The sequence below is a fragment of the Mizuhopecten yessoensis genome, unplaced genomic scaffold (genome assembly GCF_002113885.1).
Source record: "Mizuhopecten yessoensis strain PY_sf001 unplaced genomic scaffold, ASM211388v2 scaffold7507, whole genome shotgun sequence".
NCBI lineage: Eukaryota > Metazoa > Mollusca > Bivalvia > Pectinida > Pectinidae > Mizuhopecten > Mizuhopecten yessoensis.
Window position 1 is genome coordinate 664054 of NW_018407082.1, and position 19038 is coordinate 683091.

The window sequence follows — 19038 nt, forward strand, 5'->3', positions numbered from 1 at the left end:
TTACCAAAGGTGCAGTGTCTCCGTCTACATCCCTAATCCATTAAGATGCCGTAACTGCCAGAAGTACGGGCATCATGAAAAAAGATGTAGGCGGAAGACCGTTTGCCAGTACTGTGGTCGTGAAGGTCATGAGGACCAAAGCGACTGTGATATTGCCAACCTGCGTTGTGTTAATTGTGAGGGAAAGCATGCTGCTTCGTCTCGAGACTGTCCTGCCTGGAATCGCGAGAGAGAGATATTGCGGGTCAAATTTACCCGAAATGTCTCCTTCCCCGAGGCTAGGAGGATAGTGGAGAGCACAGACGTGGCTGCTCCCTCATATGCACAAGTGACGAAAGTCCGGTCGCCGGTTGACAGTGTCGCAGTCAAGGATTCTTCGGTTCAAGTATCTGCAGACATAACTGCCTGGGGCTCACAAGTCCCAGACATGTCTGGCCAAGATAACTTGAAAATCCTCACGGGAGACCCATCCCGTTTCACGACTATACGAAAACCAACCAAAAACAGCAAACAGTCAAAACCAGCATCACCATCAAAACCAGCATCTTCATCAAAACAAGCATGTTCATCAAAACCTGCACCACAATCAAAACCAGCACCACAATCAAAACCAGCACCACCATCAAAAACACCTTCCTCTTCAGGAGAAAACCCTCCAAAGGTTGGCCCATCTAGGGCACATGTGCGTTCGCAGCGATCTCGCTCACTCACATCTGTTCCTCGATCCGAACTGAGACCAGAGACAACATCACCCACCAACAGACCTAGGAAAAAAATAGCGAGGGGCAAATCTGAAGGACCGGATCTGAATGTCACCTTTGGCAAAGGATCAGAGGCCCCGACAAACCGGTTCAATGTCCTACTAGATTTCGATGATGAGATGGAGACGAATGCCTCAGCGCTTCGTGCTTCGACTCCATCGAAATCCAGCCAAAATAACAAGAGATAAATAATACAATTATCCAATGGAACATCCGCGGATTAAAGGCAAATATAGAAGAATTTCAGAATCTATCAAAAGAATTTAGACCCGCCATTTTTTGTCTACAAGAAATCATGCTCAAAAACCCAATCACGCTTAGAAATTTCTCACTCTACACTAACATTCCAACTGTAGTTAGCAGAGCAGCAGGTGGTGCAGCGGTAGCTGTCCATAAAAATATTCCTCACAGAATGATCAAGTTAAACACAAATTTACATGCTGTTGCTGTCTGTGCAACATTAAAGGTCAAAGAGAGAGATCCGGTCAATTCATGGTACTATTGGCCAGTAGAAAGCCAAAACGAGAGATCCTGTCAGAATCTTGGTACCCTTCGCAAGTAGAAGGTCAAAACGAGTGATCATGTCAATTCATGGTACTCTTGGTCAGTAGAATGTCAAAACGAGAGATCCTGTCAGAATCATTGTACCCTTGACAAGTAGAATATCAAAGAGAGAGATCCGGTCAATTCATGGTACTATTGGCCAGTAGAAAGCCAAAACGAGAGATCCTGTCAATGCATGGTACTCTTGGCAAGCAGAAGGTCAAAACGAGAGATCTTGCCAGAATCATAATTCTCTTGGCCAGTAGAGATAAAAACGAGAGATCCTGTCAATGCATGGTACTCTTGGCAAGCAGAAGGTCAAAACGAGAGTTCTTGCCAGAATCATATTACTCTTGGCCAGTAGAGATAAAAACGAGAGATCCTGTCAGAATCATGGTACCCTTCGCAAGTAGAAGGTCAAAACGAGTGATCATGTCAATTCATGGTACTATTGGCCAGTAGAAAGCCAAAACGAGAGATCCTGTCAGAATCTTGGTACCCTTCGCAAGTAGAAGGTCAAAACGAGAGATCTTGCCAGAATCATAATTCTCTTGGCCAGTAGAAGGTCAAAACAAGAGATCTTGCCAGAATCATATTACTCTTGGCCAGTAGAAGGTCAAAACGAGAGTTCTTGCCAGAATCATAATTCTCTTGGCCAGTAGAGATAAAAACGAGAGATCCTGTAATGTTCCGATTTTAAACACATTCGTGATAACTACTTTCGAGTCCCGGATATGAAAACACTTTTCAGTTCCGTGGATTCGAAGGCATTATTTAACTATTTGAAAGACATCGGTCTATTTTATAGACTCTGATGTCTTTTAACCCACCTTATCATTTTTGACGTTATATATATATCGCATATTCCATATCATCTATTCGTTATCTCTTTTATTATTTTAACTCCCTTTTATTATTTTTTATTATCTACACATACAATGCGAATACTTTTAAACTGAACCATTTTATCTGATTTTATCTTCGCTATTCACATGTTTGTTAAAACAGTAAAATAAATAAATAAATCACCATGGCCCTAAATGACCACAGCCGTCGATGGGCCGTTAAACATAAACAAAGAAACAAACAATTTAAACGAGAGATCTTGCCAGAATCATAATTCTCTTGGCCAGTAGAAGGTCAAAACAAGAGATCTTGCCAGAATCATAATACGCTTGGCCAGTAGAAGGTAAAAACGAGACATCCTGTCAATTCATGGTACTATTGGCCAGTAGAAAGCCAAAACGAGAGATCCTGTCAGAATCTTGGTACCCTTCGCAAGTAGAAGGTCAAAACAAGAGATCTTGCCAGAATCATATTACTCTTGGCCAGTAGAAGGTCAAAACAAGAGATCTTGCCAGAATCATAATTCTCTTGGCCAGTAGAAGGTCAAAACGAGTGATCATGTCAATTCATGGTACTCTTGGTCAGTAGAATGTCAAAACGAGAGATCCTGTCAGAATCTTGGTACCCTTCGCAAGTAGAAGGTCAAAACGAGTGATCATGTCAATTCATGGTACTCTTAGCAAGTAGGGGGTCAAAACGAGAGATCTTGCCAGAATCATATTACTCTTGGCCAGTAGAAGGTAAAAACGAGAGATCCTGTCAATGCATGGTACTCTTGGCAAGCAGAAGGTCAAAACGAGAGCTCTTGCCAGAATCATATTACTCTTGGCCAGTAGAGATAAAAACGAGAGATCCTGTCAGAATCTTGGTACCCTTCGCAAGTAGAAGGTCAAAACAAGAGATCTTGCCAGAATCATAATACTCTTGGCCAGTAGAAGGTAAAAACGAGATATCCTGTCAATTCATGGTACTCTTGGCCAGCAGAAGGTCAAAACGAGAGATCATGTCAATTCATGGTACTCTTGTTTAGTAGAAGGTCAAAACGAGAGATCTTGCCAGAATCATAATACTCTTGGCCAGTAGAGATAAAAACGAGAGATCCTGTCAGAATCATGGTACCCTTCGCAAGTAGAAGGTCAAAACGAGAGCTCTTGCCAGAATCATAATACTCTTGGCAAGTAGAAGGTAAAAACGAGAGATCCTGTCAATTCATGGTACTCTTGGCTAGTAGAAGGTCAAAACAAGAGATCCTGTCAATTCATGGTACTATTGGCCAGTAGAAAGCCAAAACGAGAGATCCTGTCAATTCATGGTACTCTTGGTCAGTAGGGGGTCAAAATGAGATATCCTGTCAGAATCATAATACTCTTGGCCAGTAGAAGGTCAAAACGAGAGATCTTGCCAGAAGCATAATACTCTTGGGCAGTAAAAGGTCAAAACGAGAGATCCTGTCAATTCATGGTACTCTTGGCCAATAGGGGGTCAAAACGAGAGATCCTGTCAATTCATGGTACTCTTGACTAGAAGAAGGTCAAAGAGAGAGATCCCATAAATGCATGGTACCCTTGGCCAGAAGAAGGTCAAAGAGAGAGAGAGATCCTGTCAATTCATGGTACTCTTGTTTAGTAGAAGCTCAAAACGAGAGATTTTGCCAAAATCATAATACTCTTGGCCAGTAGAAGGTAAAAACGAGAGATCCTGTCAATTAATGGTACTCTTGGTCAGTAGAAGGTCCAAACGAGAGATCTTGCCAGAATCATAATACTCTTGGCCAATAGGGGATCAAAACGAGAGTTCCTGTCAATTCATGGTACTCTTGGCAAGTAGGGGGTCAAAACGAGAGATCCTGTCAGAATCATGGTACCCTTCGCAAGTAGAAGGTCAAAACGAGAGTTCTTGCCAGAATCATAATACTCTTGGCAAGTAGAAGGTAAAAACGAGAGATCCTGTCAATTCATGGTACTCTTGGCTAGTAGAAGGTCAAAACGAGAGATCCTGTCAATTCATGGTACTATTGGCCAGTAGAAAGCCAAAACGAGAGATCCTGTCAATTCATGGTACCCTTGGCCAGCAGAAGGTCAAAACGAGAGATCCTGTCAATTCATGGTACTCTTGGTCAGTAGAAGGTCAAAACAAGAGATCTTGCCAGAATCATATTACTCTTGGCCAGTAAAAGGTCAAAACGAGAGATCCTGTCAATTCATGGTACTCTTGGCCAATAGGTCGTCAAAACGAGAGCTCCTGTCAGATCATGGTACTTTTGGTCAGTAGAAGGTCAAAACGAGATATCATGTCAATTCATGGTACTCTTGGCCAGTAGGTGGTCAAAACGAGAGATCCTGTCAATTCATAATACTCTTGGTCAGTAGAAGGTCAAAACCAGAGATACCCTGTCAGAATCATGGTACCATTGGCCAGTAGGGAGTCAAACAGAGATACCCTGTCAGAATCATGGTACTCTTGGTCAGCAGGGGGTTAAACAAAGAGACCTTGTAAGAACCATGGTTTCCCTGACCAGTAGGGGGTTCAACAGAGAGTAGATATGAAGAATCGTGATAGCATTGACCAGTTGATGGTGAAACAGTGAGGAACTTTAAGTATTATAGGTCTTCCGTTGTTTAGTTGTGTCAATCATATGTATACGTCTGTCTAAACAACTGTAAACCTACAAACGTATTGTTTTCCTTCGCACATTATAACTTGTCGTACTCGGTGACCTATTTGATCATTTTGAACACGACAAATACACAACAGCAATTTATGGAAACTTCGTATGCATACATTGTCAATGTGATACAATGCTCGCGAGCTTTGTGAATCTGCTACGAAACCTCACGAAGAGATGACCAGGATATAAGACGAATAAGGATATTTTCCAATATTTAAACGATGTGTTGACTGGCATGTTATTTCTTTCTATCTGCCATTTTTGCGTTCTTGGTGTACATATTTTTAACACCGGGTTGTCTTGTTATTAAGGTAGATTTTGCCTATACGATATTTGATTTCCAACTTCTTTGGTAAAACAACCACCTTTCCATGCCTGTTGATGATACCCTGAGTAAATCCGTGAACCTACAGTTTGAGCGTCTTTGGATAGCCTTAGAAATACAGATTAATTTGGAGTCCAAAAATCTTCATCGCGCTGCAAAATAGAGAAACACGTTTGCTTGTCACATTCTTCGCGTTACAGTTTTCATTATATAATATCACAACCATTATGAAACAAGTTATTTCAACTTATATGAATCAATATTGGTGGCCCGTATGGATGCGAGCAGAGGGTCTTAATGTGAGAGGAAATAGTTGTATTCAGAGAAAGCCCACGTGGTCTGGCAGGTGACCTATTTACCTTTTCACGTCCGGTCCGGGAATCGAACCCTGTTCGTCTTTCTGAAAGGTGAGTGCGCTATCAAATGTGCCACCAGACAGGCCACATTTTATTCCCGAGGAGATTCCAACGAGACAGCCAACAATTGCTTTATAAGTTAGAGCTGTATGTCGAATGCCTATGACTTTCCAACTATCGCGTTCCAAATAAGATATTCATTTCCCTCAGTTAGGTCTCCTCCTTTCTGGCATCCTCCCGTTCTTCGTTGACTGCAATAATTGTTATTTCAATGGCCTTCTGACGCTTCGAGGAATATTTCTAGACAATAGGTGGCCGTTTAGTGGTGTCAACAATCACCTACATACAGTAGAAGAATTCAGCGTTCATTTTGTTTGACCCTGCTATAATACCAGTGCCGCCATACCATTGGGATCTAGTCTAGCACTTCGCCTATGATGCCGTCGCAACTCGTTTATCGTTAGAGTTGTTCTTTATTACTGTTGACAGTAACCTCAGTTTCCCGAATACAAAGAACAAAGTTTGTTGTTAGTTCTTTATTTACGATAAATAACAGTTTTCAACAATGGCCTAAATTTTGTTTTCTTGAACCACAATAATGCTTGACCCGTCCAATGACTTGATCATGTAAGACGTAAACGAAAGAATCGTTATTTCAAAACATTCTATAGTAGATCTGTGGGAAACGGTATTAGTTCACAGGGCTTCGATTGCGAGGTTTTGATGATCTCTCGCAACTTGTCATGTGGCAGTGGTTCGCCATTGAATTGGCTGTCATCAGTCATAACAGAGATGGCATTGCAAGCATTAAAATTAGCATCACCAATATTTTGTCTTATTGTGAGGATTTTTTTCAGGAGGTAATATCTTACCTAGTATAACAAGACATTTTCATATGGTTTTAGGTAAGTCTAAATAGTTGTTTCTGGTCCGTGCCACATTCTGCGATTTTTCACCATCGAATTAATTATCCTGCTTTCATTAATTTAGCGAACTAACTAGCCGACATTGTTCTCGGATTATACTTAGTCATTTGTGAGCGTCTCTGTGTTTCTCTGCGATTCTGCTTTTTGTTGTATTTTGCCCTTTTGTGCTTGTCATTGTACCAAAGAGCATTTGGGTTCCTCACAGTAATCACCATTGTCTGAAGAAGTGCATGTTTCTCAATCACAGAGACTTTACCTTCTGTAGATGATGGGCTGGAGAAAACTGAATGTCTTTGATGAAATCTAGCGCAGAAATTTCGCAGTATTTCCGGAATATGACTTCCTTCCTTGTTACGGTCTGGTTTGGACAGCATGATGTTCACCAGAGCGGCTTCTCTTAACATCACTCAGACACGAATTGGTGACCACATCCAATGTGTATGGCTATAAACGTGGGTAGTGTCTATTACATGTTGTACGAGACCCTGATAATAGAGTTTCCCGTAGAACTGACGAGTAACATTTGTTAGATTGCGTCCACATGGAAATAACGAACCCATGGCCTCTTGCTTCGTCGGATACCCATTGCTGAGTGAGTACCGAAGCGAAATCAACCGTGGGTATCCGACGATAGACCTATTGTAATGCTACAACGTGTTGGTCTTGAAAGGTAGACCACTAATCGAAAAAAATAGAATTTCGGAAAATCTTCCGTTTAGATGGAGGAAGTCTGAATATCACACTTAATCCTCATTGCCTATAATCAACAGTGACAGAACAAGTCACGTGCTGTAGGTGTGTGATCGTTCGGAATAAGAGATATCTCACACCTATTCCTTTATCATACGGGACAGTCACTCCGAAACTATGTACTTGACAACCAACAGGTGAACCCGTAACAAGGTCTCTGTTGTTGGCAGAATATCTATATCTATATATACATGTTATGAAATTAACTTCCTCGATACTCCAGGGACAACGCTCATGTTTTTCTCTCTGTACCCATGGTATATGTCATGGAAAAACTAAAGGCATGCAGCTAGCTATTTGATTGGTCTCAGGTAAAACAAAACCTAACTAATTGTTAGGCTGATACCTGTCCTCTGAAGATTACGGGAAGAAATATCCTACCTCAAAGTCGATCATGTTTACCGTTACGCTGCAGCGAGATTCCTTTGACATACATTAATGAGCAAACTAGTGTTCTTATATTATCGACAAGGTGGAACACAATAAGTCTTAAGATTTTTTCATAACATATCAGAGGGCTGCAGAGAGGTCCTGTTTTATTGGAGCAGGGTCGGGGATTGTTACACAAATCTATGAATAGGGGAATCCCCACGTCTCAACCCTATGGTGAGACAAGGAAATTTCACACCGGTAAAAGTGCGGATACGCATGTCTCTACCCACTTCAGATATTAACAAATCTTCACCCAGGTTTATACAAAAGCTAATTGTTTAATTATTATTTGTATAGATGTTTATAACTTGTTTGTTGTAGTAACATGCGATGTTCATTTAATTGCTTTTCAACTTCTTTTACAAGTTTATTGGTATAGTTTTGTCAGTGGTGTTCTAACTAATTAGCACTGTTGTTGCTTATTCATAAAAAGAAAAGTGATGTTGTTCCATTTCGGACCTTGAAGATATATTTACAGCACACTTTCTAATTTCAAGAACCATTTTACAGATTTTGATATTTATTTGCTGAAAAGGCATTTTAATGAGAAATGTAAAAAATACATGTCAATGTGGTCCTGATAAGGAATGTAACGATTTTTCCCATATCCAAATTGGCCTATCTGCGTTATTACTCATACACTGTTAACGACAATTGACTCTTTACAGCGACTTCTTTAACCGTTGTTGTAAAGTCGTATGGCGGATGTTCGCGAAAATTTCCCCAAACGAAGGCAGTGGATACAACAATGAGGATTATAGATGTCTCGGCAAACGTGGAAAATGAAGACAAGGGATAGTTTGTTGAGGTGCTTATATCATTTAAAACATGGCGGTTTCTCCGTTTGATATTTTTTTGATACATTTCGGCAGAGCCAATTAATATTGAATTGAGATTTGTCTCGGGAAACTATAGGTGGCGCCCAATTTTATACACATAGAGTGATGTCAATAATGGGAAATGTGTGCTATTATCATAAAACAACTCATTTATAGCGCGGTTGAAAAGCATTCAAGCTCGTCGTTTCTGAGAAGACAACAAGCGGTCAGAGTGGCGAAGATGTTGAGTCCATGTGTGTCCATTTATTAGTGCAACTATTTATTTAACCTGAAACATAATAATAATTTTAATTTCAACACTAAAGTGGCAGGGAGTTACATTTCTCTCTTTTAATCAAAATTTGACTAACAGAGGTAAAATATACACATGTATTCTATCCTTTTTGGGTTTGTCAGGGATTGGGAGTGATTTTTAATAATTTATTCCATTTCTTCCAAGAATTTTCCATTTTTAAAGCAGTATCTACTCCTTTGTCTATAATAATATATTTTTGAATTCTGTAGTGATCTATAAAAGCATTTTTTAAAGCATGAATTGATAGAGTTTGTTGCAAGCATCTTGATATATAGATATACTGTTTCATTATAAGTAGAATAAGGTTATCAGTTGTATAGTAAGTACTTTTATAGTTATGCATGCAAAAAATGAAATTTTCCTTATTAAAAGTAAATGGAATAAATAATGAGTCTAATAAAAATTCAAAGTTCTGAAAGAATGACTACTTTTTCACACTCTCATAGCATATGAACTATCGTATCTATTTCTGTTTTACAAAAAAAAACAGTATGGAGTTTCTACCAATTCTATATTGTAACCAGTGTAACTTAGAATTTTTCGAAACTTGGAAGGGTGTTTTATATATACAATTCCATGTTTCATCATCTAGATTAAAAATTTCATTCCACTTTATTTTATATGTTGCTGTGATATTATTTTTGCAGAGTATTTTGTAGAAGTCCTTTGACCCTTTAATATTTTTAAAGAAAATCTCAAGATTAAGTGGAATAAAAGGATAACTAACAACATCATTATCTATTTTCTTATGCCTCAGATATTTCCTTACTGCTCTAACTATTCCTTCAAAGGTAAGCAAATTAGTTCTTAAGTTACATTTCTCCATAAATTCCTGATAATTATAAAAAGTACTTGTTTTCGGGACTTTTATTATATCATTGATAATAATTACCCCCTTCTTATACAATTCTTTATAAAATACAGTTCTATTTTCTATTGTTAAAAATTTACTATGCCAAAAGGTGTTAGGAAGTTAAAATTAACGACTCCGTCAAACAATTAATAGCAACACTAAATAACAAAAATTGTTAAGACATTTTATTACGTCACAGCTACCTTAATATCTGTTCATTTGGATGTACCAAATGAACCATGACCATAAAACAAAATACACAATTAAGAAAATACGAAACAATGTCTTAGAAAATACTCGGGCACCGACTTCCGGTAGCTGTTCCTTCCACTGTGCAAATGACCTATGGTATTTACGCCCAGGCCTACCTCGCCTACATTGCAATAACTAATTTTGATAACCACATGCGTATATTGTGTACACAATAAATTTGTTACAAAGAGAAAATCAAAATGCCAACGAATTATAATGCTTTTTGTTAACGCATATAACAATAGAGACTTCGATTGACCTATTTTGAACACATTGATAAATCGGCAGGAGGCATTTAGAACAGCAGAGGTCAAACTTCATCAGCGTGTCATTAGATTGGCATTTTACGACTTCCAGCGAAGTAATTTTAGAGCGAAACACTTCCGTTCACAGGGAATTAAGTACAATTGTTCGATTCAAACACATCTTAAGGTAAGATATTAACCCATTTTTGGTAAAATCGTTGCGATATGTTGGGATTAAACCCTGCACTACCGGTGAAGTGGAGGAGGCATCCATGTTTTCTGGACTGCCTGCTTGAAATACACAACCCGACGCAAGCATGGTCTCTGATAATCAAAACATTGTGCATTCTGCTTCTATTATGCTTGATATCAGTGTATCTTTGTCTTACCAAGGCGGGCATGTCTTACAGGGTCTTGTCATGTCCAAGTGTAGTTGTAATCTGGGTACGATTTAATTTTATGCATCATTTTTGTCCGAGAAAGACTTGACACATACGAGATATTATGGCCACCGGGCCCATGTTATCATCTTTTGTGCACGCTTATAGAATGTCTTGCGATACTGTATTTTTACGCAGTTGCATATTAATATGGCCTGGACTATAAATTTTACAGGAGGCATTTGTCGAACTATATTACTTGGTCTTTTCGTTGGAAGTAAAGGCCCAGTTTATTTTGAAGTCTTGAAAATTAAATGAACAGTGTGTATAAGGCTGTGTTGTAGTACTAATCCTCTGTATTGATTACTTGATGACAGGTTACATGCACGGATATTTATATGTGTTGTTAAGAAATTGCATACACACGACAGGGATCTTATCATAAGGAGATATCTCCATTAATACAAGTTTCTCCCAGTGTTAACCAGAGAGGTCTGCATACAGGAACCACATAATAATTTGTACAGTTCCGGTGGCTGCAGAGAAGCTTTATGTATACTTCTTAATCAGATATATGTAATTTAAATATTTGGGTGGTTTTTTTTAATCAGAAAAGCTTAAACTGTTATGACATTTCTGCTACTTTTCATAGAGTATTTTTAATCGGATACTTATAAAAACATATTTTCTACTTTTTTCATACAGAATATCTGGATAGACTTAAATACATTTCTTATGATTAAAATTGCACAAGCAAGAGCTATCAGCTGCAACCATGTGTAATTGACCTTTCCCTATAACCATATATAACACATCATTAAATTGAAATCTATTTATTATCCTACCCGACCTGATCTGAACCCCTATATTCATGGTTTGTCATTCTTCTTTGTACCTCTACTTCTTGCCTCCATCACAAACAAGCCTACCTGTTTAACAGGAGAAAAAGAAATGCAAAGGCCAGACTTGGGTTCGAACCCGGGACCCTTCAAGCTCTAGACGGATGCTATACTAATGGAGTTTTGTATACCTGGTCAATGACAATCTACCTGGCCCACTTCCTCTACACCCCTCTACAACTGTATACCTCCATCTTTTCATCCATTTTTGCTCATAGAATTAAACTGGATTGCTTCCTTAGTAACCAGTTAGCTAAAAAAAGATGAACAGCTGTCTAAAAGTTAAGAGTTGACTTTGTGTAGTTCTGATGTTTACCTATCCTGTTACAGCATGCTAGCTTGTGACAACCCTTTTCCCAAATACTGGGTGAACACTTGGCAAGCTGGGGAACATTGGATATCATAACCTTGGTTGTAAATCATGTTTGAAGACTTAAAGGAAGACATGTAAAGAAAAACTGGACTGGGTCAACAATTGGTGACTGGATAGCTATATTGATTAGTAAGAGTAGACCTGGGTTCAAATCCTGCACTGACTACATATGCATATTTCTTCTCCCATTCCACGAAAATTTGTCATCCTGACTACCTACCCACTATCTCCAGACAGACACTTACCACATTACTTCCCCCTCCACAATCAAAGTTCCACCCAAATTATTTGTCATCTTACCAGCCTCTCCCCCTTAAATCCACACACTCAACTATCATCTTAACTTGCTAATCCCTGGTGCCTATAATATACCTGTCACCATTTGAGCAATCCCTGTCCCCCACTTGAGATTCCAGGATTCTACATGTCACCTTGTATACCCCTCCACCCCCAAAGTCACCTTCAGATAACCTTAAGCATCCTAACAACATTTTTGTCATTTTGAGCCCCCTCCACCCTGTAAATCACTTTTATCACAAGCACCCCCCCCCCCAACCCCCACTCCCACCGTGTCGCCTTCAACACTTCTGTCATTCACACATTTCTTGCATATTTTTATTTTTCACCTTCAACCTCTTACAAGATGATGGATCCATATACAAATTCTTGCATACACCCAGGTCAACATCTCATTTGTCATGTCCTCTTTTTGTCTCCTAGTTAAACAACAATCGTGTTGTTCATTAGATATCAAGTTCTGGAATCATTTTACAAAATGTGCAAGGATGCATATATTTTAGGCAAAAAATTGTGAGCTAAGTTTTCATTTCGGATGTTATGTCAGGTTTATTATGTAACCGATATTTTCTTGAAAATTAATTAAAATTTTGTAAAATTCTGATAATGGCAAAAAGTTCATTCAGCACCCTGTATAATATCATAATGGATTTGTTATAATACTTCACATGTATATATAGCATACTTGATCAATAGATTGTGTTTGTTTACCAGTATGGTTGGATATCGACTAATCTTTATTCAATATATAGTACTGTTGGTGTGGATTGTGAAATATACATAAACTTTCTATCATTTCAGTAAATATACAGAACTGTCAAAGAGTCGAGAGACTGTCTGGACAATATCTGAATGGTTTTTTTCATGGATCACTTCTGATTCCAAATTTTCATTTTAGAATATATATATATATGATACAAGGATTGAAACAGAAATTTCTCCTTCTTCATGATGTATTATAATTAGAGAAAGTTCCATGCTACAAAAAAGGGAAAACATGGTATAAACAGAGAACAGGCAACCTACGTCTAAATTAATGTGTTAATAAATTATACCCATTCATACCACTTAAATATGGCAAAATTCCAGCTTTACTCCTTATACATTTAATTCCCACTCTTTTGTATTGAAAGTGAATGCATTGAAAACATGTAATGATGTGAATTTCCAAAACTTGGGAATGCATAGTAACACTTGCTTAAAAACTGCAGATCTGGTGTGAGCCAAGACAGGCCAAATATCACAATCCTGGACTCTCATAGTTACTTGCCAACATTTAACTCTCGCTATTTAGGAGGGAGAGTCTGAATTTTAGGTCCTTAAATTTGTCATGTTCAACAGTTAGTTTGCTAACCTTTTCATCTGAAAGAACAACTCAAAAGTTGTCATTTGAAAGAGTTATTTGTCTCAAGGGGGTATACACACACACATTGTATTTATATTTTAATTTTGTACATGAAGAATCTCCCCCATGGAAATTTCAAAATTGATGGAAATGTGATTTAAATGCAGGCTCCAATAAGGGTAAGGATCCCCATACCATTGCCAAATCTGAAGTGCCCTAGCCAATCTGTGTTATAGCTATATCCAAACGGAAGTTAAGGGGAGGCTACTGTATATAGGAAGGGGAGGTTACTGTATATATAGGGAAAACCACGGTGCAGTGGGACAGGGATAAATTAGCATTAGTGAGCAAAGAGTGAAAAAAATAGCGTAAAATTGTTAATACTGTTAACTTATCCATGTCCTAAGTTCCATTATCATGTAACTGTACGAGACATTTTACTATAAATTACGGGGCAATAAAAATGTGTAACACATTCTGCCTGATCAATTCCTAGTCATAATGTGACTAAATCCACATCGATATGCTTTATTCATTTTGTATATATCGTTGTCTTGCACGGCTAATTAGGTTATATTGGGAAAGTGTGGTCTGTCCACTTTAAATTATCTTTATCTTGGATTGAATCCATTTATTATGTAAAGCATTGCTAGTTTAAAAATCAATATTGTGGTGCTAATATTTACATTTGACTTCGAAACAGTCTCTTTCACATTTGCTGGAATCAAGATTATACACTCTGAAAGAATATTGTTTTGCTACTAAAATGTATAATTTTCTTATGCATGGATGTATATAAATTCATGTTATATTGATTGCCAGCAATTTATTAAAATCTCTTTTCAATATCAACCCTGGGTTCTTTTGCATGGCTTCCCCTTTTTCTTGAAATAAAACCAGAGTACATTTTAGGCCAAAGTAAAGGACCAATTTTCATTTGCAAAAAATATATGAGATTTTTCCCAATTTGTGCCTTTATTAAATTTCCAATAGGGAAATCTAAAATAGATAATTGCATAAAATTAAAGAAAACTCCACATGAATGACCGAGTTCTCAAAATGCAACATGTATGTATAGAAATGACAGAATTATCATGTTGTCATAAAAATAGGTTTAGATAAAATTTAAACAGTCTAAATCCATATATAATCATTCAAATTTCCGAAACTGGTCATTTTGTTGATGTCATTTCCCCCCAATTCATACTAGGATCCTTTTCCAAAACTCACTGATAATCCTCTGACTCTGGGACTTGATTTTCATCACGAGAAGGTTGAGATGTACAACAAAAATTATCATGCAAAATATTGACTGATGAAGTAGAAGATCACTGCTGCTTTAATACAGCAATTAAGTCACTTTGTAATAGATTCAAAGGAAGTACAAGGACATTTGCACTAACCTGAGGGATTGTTTTTTAAATGGAGAATCAGAGTTTCTTAATAAAGTTGAGATTGGAAGATGTCTCCGAAGATGTATCAAGGGCATTTGGGCAAGTATATATGTAATATATATGGTCTGGTCTGGAAATTGCTGATAATAGATGGCCAGATTTTAATGTGTATAGTGTGTGGTGGTAGACCCCCCCTGGGTACTCTACTGTAGTCAGATCTAGATGGAGAAAGTGTTCTGTTGACAGGTGGGATATCTCCTGAGTGCAGGTGAGTTAACGATTAAAGCTAACAGGTGTACATGGTGTATGGACACGACATTTCTAACAAGTCATTTGATGTGATTCCAAGGTAGGTTTAAGTGCAGCTAGGGTTACACACACATGCAAAATTTGCTATTCCCGTAAGGTAATAGGGGGGGGGGGAGAGTTTGTGCACTACCAGAAAAGTTATAGAATTTTGACTGTGACTATTTCACCTGGCTCCATACCCAGTCATACATATATATATATAAATAATGTGTTATTTGCAAAGAAAAATCTGAGTCCCTGAATCTTCCTTCTTTCCCTGGGAATCATTTTCAAGTTACCAAAAGGTAGCCCCTTTTGGGGCTTTGGGGCTCAAGACATTTCCTATGTTCTTGATAGTTCCTGATAAAAATCTTTCAAGATGTCTGATATAGATAAGAATATTATCTCGATGTCCGTGTGGTCTGGTGTTTTTTAAGCCGGATATACACAGTCTGTTATACATGAACAATGAGCTTTTCCCTATAAATGATTAAAATGTTTCAATATATTGTATAGGGGTGTACAGTTCCACTACCCCTGTGTCCAGGACTTGTGAAATTTTTCGATATTTACTTTGAAAATTATAGGTCAGGCAAGAAGAAATATTTAGAATTTGTCTATGGTCAGTTACTCTATGAAATTGTACTCTCCAGCTCTCTAAGACACTTTCAGCTTATGTCCATCTAAGTTTTCATTGTGAACTGATCATGATATCATCAAATGTGCATGGCTATTACACTTTTGTAAACAACAGAATATTATAATTTATATTCATGTACTATCCACATGCTGGTGTGTGTCTGAGACACACACATGGAGGTTAATTACCTTAATTAGGTGTCTCTGGTAATGGTGCATGGTCAGGTATGCACTCTGCTGTTGGTTGTCTTAGCATCTTAGTAACCCCGGGCTGTCAGTGTCGGCACATCCATCTGATGTAAAGAAAGCTTCAGGACCATCCTAAGTAAAACGTATTATTAGCTTAATGTCATGTGTTGTCAATAATTTTCCTTCCATGATATTTTCATAAAATTGTTGATTTTAGAAATTAGAAGAAACCAAGCTAATTTAGGATTTGTGTCCATGGCAATTCAGCTTAGCAACTTTAAATTGTGTGTATTCAGTTTTAAATGTTGAAAAAATGTGGTTTGAAATATTGAGTAATTAAAGTGTTAAGCTGACAGATTGTTCAGCAATTAGGCCCAGAACTAGGTACTTTATGCCAGGTTAGAATGCCAGATGTATGTGTATCCATATACTGTTATGTGTAAACAATGTATACAATGTACCGTAGGTACAAACTATTTACTCGCACAAATATTCCAGTCAGGTTATTAAGTTTTATTTACCTGTCCAAAATAAACCTGTATTTATCATGTGAACAGATAAGAAATGGACAGGTTATTCTTTTAGAAAATAAACAAGTTAACTAAGTTGTAGCTGTGGAATAACCAGCTTGTTTGATTGATAGGTTTTACGTCCGCTTCACTACCGAGTAGTTCGGTTATCCAGCTGTAGACAACCAACTAGTAAGTGGTGCAGACAGGTATTCTGGTCACAGGTCAAGTGTTAAAGTTCCTGGTCCTACTATACCTGTACTATACCTGTATAGTAGCCGAAGAAAAGTTAGAACGAATAGCCAACAGGTAGGAATATATAGACAGGTAGCTACATGGCTGTAGACATCAGATAGAGATAACCTCAGGCCTATGAGCTACACCGTCTGGAGGGACTGCTGTGTACATTGCATGTGGTTTGCCACTGTTAAAAAGTCTGGCACCTCACCTTGATCTCTGTTCGAGGAACTGTTCACCTGGACAGGCGAGATAATTGGTACACAGGTGAGAGGTGATGTCGATCAATGATCAACCTTGTCTGAAACAACTCTAACAGGTCAAGTCAGGCAATGGTCGTACATCCTGGTACTTGTGTACCTGTGATTACAGCCTCAGGTAATGGATACAGGACAGGTGAGGTAACAGATGCATCATCTGATCTGTGACCAGTCAACCTGACACTGGAGTAAGATAACCTGCTACTGTATGTTTAAAGGTGAACAAGAATAAGACTGGTTGACAGGTACGGTTGATTAGCTTCCCTGCTGATTATCACAGAAGCAGGTAACCAGGCTGTGTACTGATGTCTGTAGTATTTCTTGTTGACTAGCTAGCTGTTGGTGATTTACTCGAGTCTCGATGTTTAGTAAATCGTGATATCAAGAAAAACATTATTTTCTTTCCTAATTCTGGCCAGATATATAAACAAAATGGTATTTTGTTTCCCTATTCCGGCAGTATATACTGCATTTATGTATTAGATATTTGTTTTCATTACTAAATTATCTGAACCAGAAACAAATATCTTAAGAGATTTTTTTCAAATTCCAAATAAAAGCATAGAGAAAATAAAGAAAGTTCAATGCAACCTTTTAAATGTTTTTTCAGTAGCAGCAATTGTGTCTCAACAAATGCAGGTCACATGTATATTTGATATGGTCTACATCTGGTAGCATTATATACAAAAATGTAAGTATATTCATACAGTGAAGTGAAATGCATCCTATTTAAAGGATTTACATGAATGATATATTAAGGCTAAGGACAGTCTGGTGTCTGTAGCTAATGTATATTAGTATCAGTATGACAATACACATTCACTTTGTATAAACAGTATATATTGACTATTGTGGCAGATTTTTATATGGTAAGATGACGAGATATATCATGTGTTTGGGACATATATCACAAACAAAATTGATCACTGCCTTAAATATCTCCCACGATTATTTGAACATTAAATGTGATTTGATGTATTCAAAGAGCGACTGCATCAATCAGATTATATGTGAAGAAGTATTTGTAGTGTTATAATTGTGTAAGTGGTAGTGGGGAGCACAGCTGGTGCTTATCGACATCATCAGACGGTTGTCTTGTGGAGGGTTGGCTCAGTATGGAGCCTGGACGATTTCCTCCGAGCTCCAGTCTGACATGATAGATTGATTCATACTTCTACTATAGCTTCATTCCCATTGATTTTTTTCACACCATGTTTCTAGGGAGGTGACATTAAAACGTCCAAGAGATATAGAATTTTGGTCGTACAGGAAAGGACCACAGATATAAATATCAAGCATCCATGAAATCTAGAAATTCCAAACCAGAAATAATCATTGATCAAAACATTCTGCAGATCTAGAACTTCTCTTTATCTGCTAGAATGGAGGATTGGTCAAAATATACCTGGAGATGTCTACCTAGGTATCTATTGTTTGACAGTACTAGAAGTAAAAACTGATCAAATTCTTCAGGAGATAATTTGTTTCCCCCAAATAGTACACTAAACGACTACATATGGATCTGAATGTTTAAAATGTGTTAATTTAAATTAAATTCTTCCTGGAAGGATCCTTGCTACCATTTGACCAAAAGTTGTCTGTAGAAAGAATGATATATCCTCCCTCACAGTTACAGTTTTGTTATATACATAGATGTATACATAACACTCATAAGAACAGCTGACAAAAATAACAACTTCTGTCCAAATTTTGGCATATTTGATTTTCATAATTGATTTGTTGAAGTTGTCCTTGGAAATGTACACAAAAATCAGTTTTGACATTTAAAAAACCTAAGGACCATTGGAAATGGTGATGTTTCTGATGTGGTTTTTGGGGAATAACAATTATGATGTTGTAGCAGCAGTACTAGTGCTATTGATCTGAGTTAGGGTGGACCTACAAAACGCGACCTAATAAAATACAAGCTAATGAAATAAATCTGACCTGTTCTCGGTCCTGTTTATTAGGGCCTAAGTGGAATCACACGTGACCATGCCATTGGTCAATTTGTTGACATGTTTGTACTTTTCTTCTGATTTGTTCTACCATTAGTTGTGCCGCCTTTGAACTTTCCCATTTAACTGTGTTTTAAGATAGACAAACATACAGAACTCAGAAGATTATAGAGATCTTG

General features: G+C 37.7%; 1 protein-coding gene across 5 annotated transcripts in view; it reads left to right on the top strand.

Moving 5' to 3' along the window:
- The first annotated feature begins 10129 nt into the window (after positions 1-10129).
- The window catches only part of LOC110453782 (FERM, RhoGEF and pleckstrin domain-containing protein 1-like), a 151657-nt gene continuing 142748 nt past the window's right edge, over positions 10130-19038 (top strand). For 4 of the 5 annotated variants that reach the window (XM_021502927.1, XM_021502930.1, XM_021502929.1 and 1 more), the window contains exon 1: positions 10130-10278. The gene's annotated coding sequence lies outside the window, so the exon portion shown is untranslated. Of the gene's footprint in view, positions 10279-16797; positions 16909-19038 lie in introns of those variants that run through there. The other variant, XM_021502928.1, reaches the window with a different exon arrangement.